Raw genomic sequence first — 13,480 nt, 5'->3', positions numbered from 1 at the left:
AAAAAAATGTCTCCTTTTATTTGGGAAACAGAGAACACACTTGACAAAATATTTTCTTTGCTTGCAGACTGATAAAGTGGAAAATGTTACTATTAATATGATCATTTATTTTGTTCTTCAATTTGGGACAACTTTAAGAGGGCAAATGACCTTAAAATTAAGTCACAAAATTTAAAATATTTTTATATTGGCTTAAAAATTGTTTCATTACTTATGGTGGATATATAAAATGGTTACAACCATAACTATAATCGTATGACCTTATGACCCAGTAGTTCTACTTCTATTTATACACTCAATAAAAATGCATACACATGTTTTCAAAAACTACACTAAAATAGTCATAATAGCACTATTTCTAATAGCCCAAAGTGGAAACTACCAAGATGTCCATCAAAATTAGAATGTGTGAATAAATTTTGGTATTCACATAATGGAAATCTATAGATCAGTGAGAATGAATTAACTATAAGCGTACATATGGGTGACTCTCAAAACATTATATTGACATAAGGAGCCAGATAATAAAACTACATGCTGTATGAGTCTATTTATATAAAGTTCCAAAACTGGCAATACATCTCTATGACTTCATTGTGAGTAGAGGGGGCCATAGAAGGTCTTGTGTTATTCTGGTAAAAAAAAAATTTTAAATCTGTTTCCTGGTTACATCAGTTAGTTCAATCAGTGAAACTCTGCAGAGTTGTATGCATATTATCTGCGTTTTTGTACACATATACTTCAACTAATAGTTTTTAAAAATCACTAATAATTTTGATAAGCAAAGGAATAATTCTTGGTAAGTATTCATAAGCTCTAATGAGTTTCAAAAATGTATCTTATTTTATTGTCATATCTGCTACTTTTCTGAAGAATAAATGGTCTCACTATTTTTAATTTTTCATAAAGTTGTCTGCAGTTGTCTTCAAAATTGCATTTGAGGCTAATAAATTTAAAATGGTTGACTTACTTAATTGAACATCCTCTGAAGATCATAATCTTATTTGAGAAAATAATCTCCCTATAGACACTGAAGTAACAGAAACCCAGAGAAGATTTTGGTCAATGGAGGGTATTCTTGCTTTTATTTTTCTTTTATATTGAAATTGATACCTATTTCAACCCACACAATTTCAAATATACCTGTACTTTTGCCTTCACTCAGGGAAATTTTTATTACATTACATAAGCAAACTAGATAATAAATTAATTCTATATTTACTTTTTAAAAATTTCATAAAATTTAGATGCTGCAAAATCATAGGGCCTTTCAAGTTAATTCAATCTTGGCATAGAATATAAATTTATTCTATTACGCACAAGAGTTCCTTTAAAAGAGTCTTAAGACAAATCAATATGTAATAACAATTACTCTATTTCAAAGCTTCATCTCATATATGTTCCCATCATTTAATTTGCTCACTTCCTCTTTGCTTATACTGTAAGTTACAATGCTTATACGGTAAGTTACAATTGTAACTTACAATACAAGCAAAGAATTAAAATCCAAACAATATTTGTAGTATTGTAACTTACTAAAAGCTCTAAAAGCTGAAGATTGTTAGTGCTTCACTTATTGGTTATAGTTTTCCAAATGATTTTGGCCAAATGCAGACAAATTTAGAATGCTAATCCATAAAATAAGTTTAATATTAATTTAAAACACTTGGATTATTTTTAAAAGTTCATCAAAGGGTCAATATTTTAAAAACCCAACTGGTAATGAGCAGCAAAGATAGAAATCACATATTGCTATCGCCAACTAATCTTTGAAAAAGCAGCAAAGAATGTCTAATAGAAAAGACAGTTTCTTTAACAAATGGTGTTGGGAAAACTGGATAGCAACATGCAGAAAAATGAAACTGGACCACTTTCTTAAACCATACACAAAAATAAATCCAAGATGGATGAAAGACCTAAATGTGAGACAGGAAACCATCAAAATCCTAGAGGAGAACACAGGCAGCAACCTCTTTGACCACACCCAAAGCAACTTCTTACATACGGCAAGGGAAACAAAAAGCAAAACTGAACTATTGTAACTTCATCAAAATAAAAAGCTTCTACACAGCGAAGGAAACAATCAACAAAACTAAAAGTCAGCTTGTAGAATGGGAGAAAATATTTGGAAAGGACATATCTGAATAAAGGTCAGTAGACAAAATCAGTAAAGAACTTATCAAACTCCATACCCAAAAACCAAATAATTCAGTTAAGAAATGGGTGGAAGACATGACAGACACTTTTTCAAAGAAGATATCCAGATGGCTAACAGACACTAACAAATACATGAAAAGATGGTCGACATCACTCATCATCAGAGAAATACAAATCAAAACCACAGTGAGTTACCTGTCAGAATGTCACACCTGTCAGAATGGCTACAAATTAAGAACAAAAGAAGCAACAGGTGTTGGCAAGGATGTGGAGAAAGGGAACACTCCTGCACTCCTGGTGGGAATGCAAACTGGTGTAGCCACTCTAGCAAACAATATGGAGGTTCCTCAAAAAGTTAAAAATAGAATTACCCTATGACTGAGCAATTGCACTACTAGGTATTTAGCCAAAAGTTACAAAAATACAGATTTGAAGGGGTAACATGCACCCTGGTGTTTATAGCAGCATTATCAATAATAGCTAAACTGTGGAAAGAGCCCTAATGTCTATTGACTGATGAATGGATGAGAAGAAGTGGTATATATACACAATGGAATACTACTCATCCATCAAAAGGAATGAAACCTTGCCATGTGCAACAACAGGGATGTAGCTAGAGTGTATTACACTAAGCAAAATAAGTCAGAGAAAGACAAACAGCATATGGTTTTATTCATATGTTAAATTTAAGAAACAAAACGGATAAACATATGGGAAGGAGGAAAAAGAAAGGGAAACGAACTGTAAGAGACTTTTTTTTTTTTTTTTGTAAGAGACTCTTAATGATAGAGAACACATTAAGCATTGATGGAGGGAGTGGCCGGGGCATGGGCTAGATGAGCAATGGGTATTAAAGAGGGCACTTGTGATGAGTACTGGGTGTTATATGTAAGTGATGAGTCACAAAATTCTACTCCTAAAACCAATACTGCTCTGTAGGTTAACCAACTAGAATTTAAATAAAAATTTGAAAAGGAAAAAAAAAGAAATCACATATTGCTACACTAAAGTAATTTTTTGGTATTTAATATCAGCTTCATTGTAAAATATTTTAGTTCAATTAGTTAAGAGTGTATACTAAAAAAATTCTTGCAATTATTGACAATCCTATTTTGATTGGTGGAATATCACAGCTTGTTTCTACACAATTATAAATTTGTGTGAGCACCATAATCAAAATCAGATCACATTACAATTCCAAGAGTTCTGAATTTGATAAGAAAACAGTTTTCCCATAACATTGTGCTCCACTGAAATAAATTTTCATCATAAGATGACTAATTTTACGTTCAACATTGAATTTCTAACCTGAATTTACAGTAGTGTTCATAATAATGTCAGATATTTTACCTTGTGTAGAATGAAGTTCCAAGAATCTTTACCTTGATTTCATGAAATGAATGAGAACAGTGAATTAAGTCCACTCATTTTCTCTCTGGTATTACTGACCAAAAAGTCATTGTTGATGTAAAACATTATCCTTTACCTGTTTCTAAAGTTCTTCTTCTGCTAATGAACTGACACATTAAAAGTTACTGTTTTGCATTTTGTACACGTGAATAAAACTTAGAAAAAAAATTAGTGAAATAATTTTAGAAGAATAGTTATTTGCTCTAAATAAAAAGTCATGGTTTAGAGAGAGCTCCATAAATACATTTTCTACAGCTACATGAGTTAATTATCCATCCTCTGGAATATCTTCTTAAAATGAATACTTACATTTGAAGTAAATGCTGATGCCTTTTCAGCAGATTTGTGACTTTTTATTTTCATGGGCCATTGATATCTCCATAAGCCCCATGGCAGATGTTAAATGTAAGCAAACATTTTGAGCAAGTTACATGTTCATCAGTTTTCTTGTGAAATGGGTCTTTGGTAATTAATATCTTATTAAACAAGCAGTTATATTTTTTGACTTGTCAGAATTTAAATATATTAACAAACATAAAATAAATGTATATGTTAATAGTTATATATTTATGTCCAACAATAAATGGCAAAACCATTGCAGCAAGAACATTCAGAATCTCTATTCTTTCTAAAACAAGGGGCCCAGCCTCTGTTTCTTGCTTATATTTCCTTCACCTAACCTAGAATTTCCTTCTGATGCTGCTGCCTCCACGCCGCCTCCTGTATCATACAAGTTGTGAAATGGGCCATGACACAACAGACTGTCCCGTCATCATCCAGCAGGGGCCTAGAAGGTCTTTTGTTGTTTTGTGCTTGGAAAGAGTAGGGGAAAAGACACAAATTGTTGCTGGCTGTCTTCCAGTTTCACCCGCACTTTGGAGTGAAAACCGCACAGTACACGTGTCTCTCAGATGCTACTGGGAAACACTGTGGCAGAAACGGGGCAGGTGGAGTCAACCAGCTGCCTGTCAGCTTATTTTAATGCACTATGAGTAATAATAATTAAAATGAGAAAACTCTGGGGCATACACTAAGTAAGATGACAGTCCAAGGCAACAGTCACAAACCAAGAAGAGGGGTTTGCTGACTGTGATCCTGAAAGGCAGCACAAATGCAGGGATTAATAGATGGAGAAGTGTTTGGGGTACCTGCGTGGCACAGTCCATTAAGCTTCAGACTCGGTTTCCACTCAGGTTGTGATCTTGGGGTCATGGCACCGAGCACTGCCTGGAGCCTGGTGTTGGGCTCTGCACTCACTGTGGAGTCTGCCTCAGACTCTGTCTTCCTCTTCTTCTGTCCCTCCTCCCCTCTGTGTGCGTGTTCTCTTTCTCTCTCTCTCTCTCTCTGTCTCTCAAACAAATTTAAAAAGAAATCTTTCTAAATAATGAATAAGTGTTATACAGGCAGAAATGGCAGTGAAGATACTTCAAGTGGAGAGAACGCTGTAGCAAAAATTCATGACCTATTTTGCTGTCGGTAAATAAACCAACTTTCTCTGTAGCAGTAACACAAAAACTTAAGAAGTAGCCAAATCCTCTAAGGAATACCAATGCTCTCCATACCAATGAATTCTTCAGTACATTTTCTTGATACATTTCAATATGTGGGATCATGCTGCTGGCGGTAAAAGATGATTTTGTATATGCGAACATAATGTTAAAAATTAAATAGTGAGGGCGCCTGGGTGGCTCAGTTGGTTGAGCGACTGCCTTCGGCTCAGGTCATGATCCCGGACTTCCAGGATCGAGTCCCGCATGGTGCTCCCAGCTCTTTGGGGAGTCTGCTTCTCCCTCTGATCTTCTCCTCTCTCATGCTCTCTCTCACTCATTCTCTCTCAAATAAATAAATAAAATTTTAAAAAAATAAAAATTAAATAGTGAGACAAGTATTGTCTTCAATCTCTAAGAAAGAAAATCTCACTTTGTTGCCTATTTGTCTTAAACACCTTTCTAGACTTATTAATATGTTTTTATGGTAATATTTATCTGGCAAAATTTTAATAATTATGAAATAAGTTTACAATTAATAAAATTTATTTATTTGTATAAATAAATTTAACAAAGTTGTTTTAGTTTTATTAACTTTTACATTTGATTTGTGGAAATCAATTTTTTTATTGAAGGGCATGATATAAAGTTTAATTTTAAATAAATCTATTTAAGTGAAAAAAGGAAAGATGATTTAAATACAATATTTAGCAAGTAAGTTAATGCAGTTTGCAAAATGGTAAAAATTTCAAAGGATATATATAAGTGCTTAAATTTGAGGGAATAGTACATTCAATATTTGGAAGTAATCTCTAAGGAAAATTCTAAACTCACCAAAATAGTGAACAGACATTTTAACGTGTTAAAATAAACCTAGACTTAGATTTGTCTTTTATAAAGACTTTTCCAGATATCCTATATAGAATGCAACATTTATTTAATTTCAAGTTTTATCTCTTTATCTTTTCACCATGCAGTCAACCTGGAAAATTTTAGAGTGGTTCATCTATTTTTTCTTAAATATTTCCCACAAATTCTACAAGTGTGATATGATCTTGTCTGTTATCTGATCTCTCCCTTCCAAAAGAACACATTTAACACATTCCCCCATTTGGATCTATATTCAAAATATCCTACAGAAATTGGAAGAGAAAAGTTATATAAAATATTTTTATGCAATATCCACTAAGTTAATCACTATATCTCATCAGAGCACTCTTAAAAAAAAAAAATATTTTATTTATTTATTTATTTGACACACAGAGAGAGATCACAAGTAGGCAGAGCTGAAGGCAGAGAGAGAGGGAGAAGCAGGCTCCCCACTAAGCAGAGAGCCCGATGCAGGACTCGATTCCAGGATCCTGAGATCATGACCTGAGCCAAAGGCAGAGACTTAACCCACTGAGCCACCCAGGTGCCCCTATCAGAGCACTTTTAACTACAGTGTGTTTTTATTACTATCTGCATAATAAATTTGGTTCCTTTCAGTTGGAAAAATATTTCTTTTGATTTTGAAAGTAAATGACATAAAAGTATAGCTATTACTCATTTACTTCAGACTCTGAAGCATTTAAAAATAAGCTTAAATACTAGGCAGCAACCATTCCCCATATATCACACAATATTAACAGCTTATAAAGAAAGGACTTTCTCAAATGATAACAAAAGAAAAAAAACTCAGTTATATTTTACATCAGGTGCATCATTTCCTTGGTTACATGAGCGATTGTGCTCATAGTTTAACTTGCTGCATTTTAATTTCTTTCCGAAAATTTGCCAAGACAGTGAACTCAACCTTTATATCTATTCCTTTCTTACGTCAATTCCTGTATCATGCCTTATGTTTCTAAATTAAATCCAACATTAACCTGTAATCAGACATTTAGATAAGATTTGCTGAACATTAATTATGAGTTGAAGTGATCTCAGAGCCACAAAAAGTACTGGTGTTACAAAAATGGAAAAAGGCAGAGTTTCTGCTCTGAAGTATAAAAGCTAGTTAGGAAAACACAAAAATACAAAGACAGAAAAAAATTTAAGGGAATTTAAGAAGTAACTTGCGACTTGACATAAATTAATTTAAAAAGTAATTGGCAATTAAGAAAAACGAAATGAAAAAGCATTGCATTGTCAATGAAAGTCCTAAATGTACAATTTACTAGCTGGGTAATCTTAAGCAAGTTTCTTAAAAATTCAATAACCCGGGGGCACCTGGGTGGCTCAGTGGGTTAAAGCCTCTGCCTTTGGCTCGGGTCATGATCCCAGGGTCCTGGGATCGAGCCCCGCATCGGGCTCTCTGCTCAGCGGGGGGCCTGCTTCCTCCTCTCTCTGTCTGCCTTTCTGCCTACTTGTGATCTTTGTCTGTCAAATAAATAAATAAAATTAAAAAAAAATTCAATAACCCACCTTCCCTATCAGTAAAATGTCCATCACATTAACACATACTAGGCAGGTAGATTGGCTGTTCAGCTCTCTTCCCCCTTCTATGTTTGTCAGGTTTTGCTGGGAAATGTTTGCCCAGACTCCATTTCTCATTTCCCACAGCAACCAGATATGGCTATGTGACTAGTTCTTACTAGTGGAATCTGAACAAAACCAATGTTCGTCTCTTCTGAGCCAAGATTATTAAGGAGGATATTTTTCCTCCATACTTTCTTTCTCCTTTCACTAGCTGAGTGCAGATGAATCACTGCATGGAGAGTAGCTGCCCACCTACCGGCAGTAATATCCTTTGACTGTTCAACTGAGCTTTTGGATTTGGGCCATTTGTTAAAGTAGTTTACCCGTACCCTAACTAATAAAACTGCCTTAGTGTTGTAATGAGGAACAATTTAACATATCATCTCACACACAGTAAATGCTCAGTAAATGTCATCAGTAATGCTTTTACCATGAAATATCTCTTGATATTTGCTTAGTTGCCTTGTCAATCAGTTCTTCCTATAAGAAAGCTGAAAAATGTCAATCAACTATAACTTGAGAGAATTTAAACAATAATTTATTTTAAGGCCATATTTTTAGTATGTCATTTGATCGATGAAGTATTCCATATTATCTGAAGAAAATGTTATTCTCTCATACTGGATCTCCCGGGTTTTGTACAGAAAACGCCTGCATCTTTTATATTTATTATTGTAGATCAATGAACACATGAATGATCCAAATTGATAATCATCTCTAAAACTAGCCTGTAGTAATTTGATATATTGGCTTCAGATTATGCACTAAAAATAACTGGATAGAGGTTCAACAATTATTTTTCAGTCTTTAATGTTGAAGAGCTTTTATATCTTAACCCACTGATTTTTATAGGGTGATAAATACTAGATTTTTCTTGTTGCCTTTTCAATGGAGTCTAACTCTTCAGTAATCCATTCTGTAAACAACAAGTTATTGATTTTGTCGGATGCATAAATCCAATCTCATGTAGAACTTACTATTTGACAACCTATATCACACATGTTACTTCTTAGGAGTCTCTTTGCTTTGGCTACTATTCTATCAGTCACTTTCAGAATATCTGACACCACTTTTTGATATAGCACCCTTTTATGACAAATAGTTATCTTCCAACTCTTTACAATCATACAGGATTTCTGTCCTTCACAAATCAAATATTTTCCCACTGGTTCAGAGTATTTCACAACTAATTAATGGCAAATGATCTCCACTTTTTACTTTATTCTATAGAAAGTATTATAAATCCAAATCAGAGAAACTGATCATGAATTCAGCCTAAGGATCTATTGTTGCACACTAATGCACAATCTAAACATAGCATATTTGCCGCTTTGACACTTTTCATAAATTAAAAAAATAATTGGAAATATTTAATACACTAATGAAAGAAAGTAGTCTGAGGAAATACAGAATAAAAATAAGCATTGAAAATTTTTTTCCTGAGACAAAATTTGGGAGTAAAAGAATTTACTGTGTTCTCTATCAATGATCAAGACAGTTCTGTAGATTTCATCCCTCAAAAAAAAAAAAACAAACAAACAAAAAACAAAAAACAAAAACCCAAACCTATGAACAGAAAAACACATCTAGAACTAGATGATTAATGAATACAAAAAGACAAATATAAATCAGCAATGTTTTCCAAAATCCCTTTGCAATTTATTTATAATGAAGAAAAGGTTATAATATCTTTAGTATTCTGAAATAAATTATGAACTTTCACACAGACATATCAAGAGTGAGAACCAATTAAGAGAACCAATTATGTTTCTACTTCCAAGAATATTTCCAATGAAACTTAAGTAAACTGCCTCAAATTTAATAATTGAAATCTCCATGTATAAACTGAAAGACATAAAATTGTGTTTCCCTTAAAGTAAAACAAGAGTTGTATTTCTTACATATTGCTTAATATCTTGAAGATCACAAAGACAGAATCCCCAAAACCTTTTTCATCATAAAATACAATGTTTCCAAACATATGAATAGTACAGCGGTTTGGTGTTGGTTGGGGATACAATACATTTAATACATTTATACATTTTATACATTTATAACGCATTTAAGTTGTGTCTATTAGATCTGTGATTTACCTAACAAATAAATTTCCACTCTAAAAGTAGAGGCCCAATGCACAACACCTGTAATCAAGCAATGATCTCTGTCCTCTGGTTCTCACACCCTTCAAAATCCAATTCTCTCCCCACATGAAAAGAAAATTGTAGTCTTATATTCCTAAACAAGTAATGTATCAATGTTATTTTTTTTTTAAAGCACTTTGTCCAACATAAGCTGTTCCTAGTGAAGTCGAACGTCAGAAAAATCTGCCTACAAGGGAAGCAATCAGTTTAAAGGACTACAGGTGGTCTGGGTAGTTTGGCTGCCATTTACAAATCAAAACCAGGGAACTTGGAAAGGGCAGGTGAAAATTAAATACAGCTAAATAGTAAAAGATACCTATGATGGGGCAGCACTTCTGGGTCTACTAAATGCTGTTATTCTACCTAACTGGGCAAAATTTACTCATCTATCCTTCCATCAGAATTGGATGATAGCTAACATTTCTTTCACACACATCAGATGCCAAGCACTTACTAAGTACATTGCATATACTAAATCATTTAATCCTTCCAGCACCTATGAAAGTAGATACTATAATTGTCCTTTCTTACTATTTGATAAATAATGCTACCAAAGTTAATATCACCCATCCTTATAGTTAGCATGTAACTTGCTGTCTATTTTGGAATACTTTGAGAGTGAAAGTATGAATGTTTAAGATAAGACAACAGACTAGCACTATTCCAGGGAAAACAAAACACATGTTTGTCCTAACCATATTTTATAATGGATTTAAGAAAATAGAAGTATGCTATATACGTTAATCATTGTTTTTTCAGCACTTAAAAACCAGTAAAAATTCTAAATTTTTATTTTACTAGTTCCAAATACTTGAGAATAATTGTAGGGTACCTAAGTAGCAATACTAAATGCTCAGCAAAGTTTGTCTCATATTTCCTATAAGCAGGGGGAAAAAAAAACCTGGTAAGAGGAGCTAGATAGGAAAAATACAGAGGATCTTATGATCTCTTTAGATATACAGAAATGTCAAGTTTTAAGTAAAATTCCTTAAGTCATTTCTTTAAAAGGGGTAATTGTAAAACAAATCAGAGTACTGTTTGTAAACCTAAATCAATTTGTAAAGGTTAGATGTTCATCTCAGAAATGTCAACATAAAACAATTACTACAAGGTACCATCCATTCATTTAGCACACTTGTTCAGGACACACTTGAAAGCTAAGAGTTTAGATTTAGTCTAAATACTATATGATACACAGTCTCAATTAGAGAAATGGATTTAACTGGCATTTATTGACTACCTACTATGTGCCAGGTGGTAGGAATGGCAAGAAGAAAATCGTCAAATTCTACTTAGAGGCATGTATGCGAAAAGAGAGGAAATGGCTAACAATGTAAATAATCACTAATAAGCACAATTTACCAGATATTAATCATTGCTATAATCATTGAAATAGCGAATGGAGGAGAGCAGGGTGCTTTTGATTGAGTTATTCAGGAGTTATTCAGGAGTTTTTTTCTCAGGAGTAAAATAATTAAAATTTTAATTATATGAAGGAATCAACCATGAGGAGATTGGGGAAGTACTTGATGCCAGAGAAAAGAGCAGGTTCAGGGGCCTGAGACGTGAACAAAGTTGGCAGGTGGAGAAGAATCCAGTGGGCTAGAGCTTGAGCACAACAGGAGAGCAGGGTGTCAGTAAGGTTGGGGAAGACAGCAGTAGCCAGAGCACCAGTCATGTAGATAGACCCTGGTACTTGTGGATTTATTCTAAGTTCAATAAAATGCCTCTAGAGTCTTAATGAATGGGAAATATGATTTGGGATACATTTAGATACATCACTCTGGCTGAAGTACAAAGAGATTATAGGAAGGCAGAATGGAAACACTGTGGCCAAATGACTTGTCTCCTAGGTAGCCAAACAGTGGCTACAGTCTGAGACCCGGCTTTGGAAGCAGGAAGAGGCAGACTGATTTGGAATGTATCTTGAATTAGAACTAGAAAGAGTTACTGACAAGACTTTCTGGTAAAGAAATCACAGATCCTTTTTTTCTGCCATAAGTTTGACTTACTTAATGAGCTCAGTTTTTTGTTTTGTTTTGTTTTTCACCTGTCAATTAGGGGAGTCAGTTAATAGATTTCAGGTGCTTAGAGAACTCTCTAAAATTGTGAGAGGGTAAGTGAGGTCATTACGTCCATCAGGTAACCAGAGATCTGTGAGCCAAAGCAAGAGAAGAAACTATTTTAACTTATCTACAAGATACTTTTAGTGATGTCTTCTGGAATATTGGGATCTTAAATATTCACAGCATTAGGTTGTGGCTGCCATGCTCTATGCAGCATAAAGAATCACGTTTAGGGGCACCTGGGTGGCTCAGTTGATTAGGCATCTGCCTTTGGCTCAAGTCATGGTCTTAGCGTCTGGGATCAAGTCTTGCACCAGGTGCCCTACTTCTCCCTCTTCCTCTGTCCCTCCCCCTGCTTGTGGTCTCTCTCCCTCAAAAAAATAAATTAAATCTTGGGAACCTGGGTGGCTCAGTGGGTTAAAGCCTCTGCTTTCAGCTCAGGTCATGATCCCAGGGTCCTGGGATCGAGTCCCGCATCGGGCTCTCTGCTCAGCAGGGAGCCTGCTTCCTCCTCTCTCTCTCTCTTGGCCTGCCTCTCTGCCTACTTGTGATCTCTGTCTGTCAAATAAATAAATAAAATCTTTAAAAAAAAATAAATTAAATCTTAAAAAAAAGAATGTCTTTGTTTTTCTTGAAAACAGTTCTTAAATCAAATATGCAACGTATGTATTAATTCCACAGTGTAAATAGTGGGTTTAGTAATGAGTCCATTCGAAGTTAATATCATAGAGGTAAAAAAAAGTCTTGGGCTCTGAAATCAGAAAGACTAGTGAAATCTAAAATCTGTCACTTACTAACTGTGAGACCTTGGGCAAGTCAATATATTTTAGTTTCCTTATATTTCACATAGGGATAATGATAGCATCATCCTTCTCTTGGGTATATTTTGGGGATTAAATGTGGTATTTAATGTGACAGAAAAGCAAGTTAGAGCTTAAGTACTCAATAACTCAGCTACTAATATAAAATAAAGTCAGAAAATTACTGAGAAACTACTCAGTAATCACAAAACAATGTCTTTAAATAAAATCTGGAGACTGTGAATATAGAGCTTTTTGAGTTTTATTCCTGGATCTCTGCATTAAGGCCCTCTGAGGTCTTGCTCACTTTAGTGGATATGCATATCAATAAATTAAGCCACTGTTAAAAAGGCACTTGACCCGGTTGCCAGTGAACTACGCTTTATTCAGTTGGGAGAAGGTTTGTTCCCTCCCTTTAACTGTTTTTCAGTTAAATCAAAACTGAAAACATAATTATTTCAGTTTATCTTCCAGATTGCTGAAAGTGATGACTTCATTTATTATTAAGAGCAGCAGCTGGTAACATCCCAGAGCATGCAAATTCGTTAACTCAGTATGATTTAGTTTTCTTCTCTTTTTTCAAGTGGACTTACAGTTTTCTTATTGATCAAAATGGAATTACATTTAATACAAGAAAGAATCAGCAGGCTGTTTATCAATATCAAATGGATTATGCACTGCAAAGATGTAGAAGGTTTTGAGCTGATAGAATAAGAACTGTTAGCATATTACAAGAATGTGATTGCTAGATATTTAATATAATCATGAGAAAATACTTTTTAAAAAATTTTCTTAAATTTTTTATAAACATATAATGTATCATCAGCCCCAGGGGTACAGGTCTGTGAATCGCCAGGTTTACACACTTCACAGCACTCACCATATAAGAAAATACTTTTTTAAGGTGATAAATGATTGTAACATGGACTTGCTTACCTGTGTCATCTGAATTAGTCATA

Source organism: Martes martes (genome assembly GCF_963455335.1).
Source record: "Martes martes genome assembly, chromosome: 8".
NCBI classification, from domain to species: Eukaryota; Metazoa; Chordata; class Mammalia; order Carnivora; family Mustelidae; genus Martes; species Martes martes.
Note: the sequence above shows the minus strand (reverse complement) of the source record.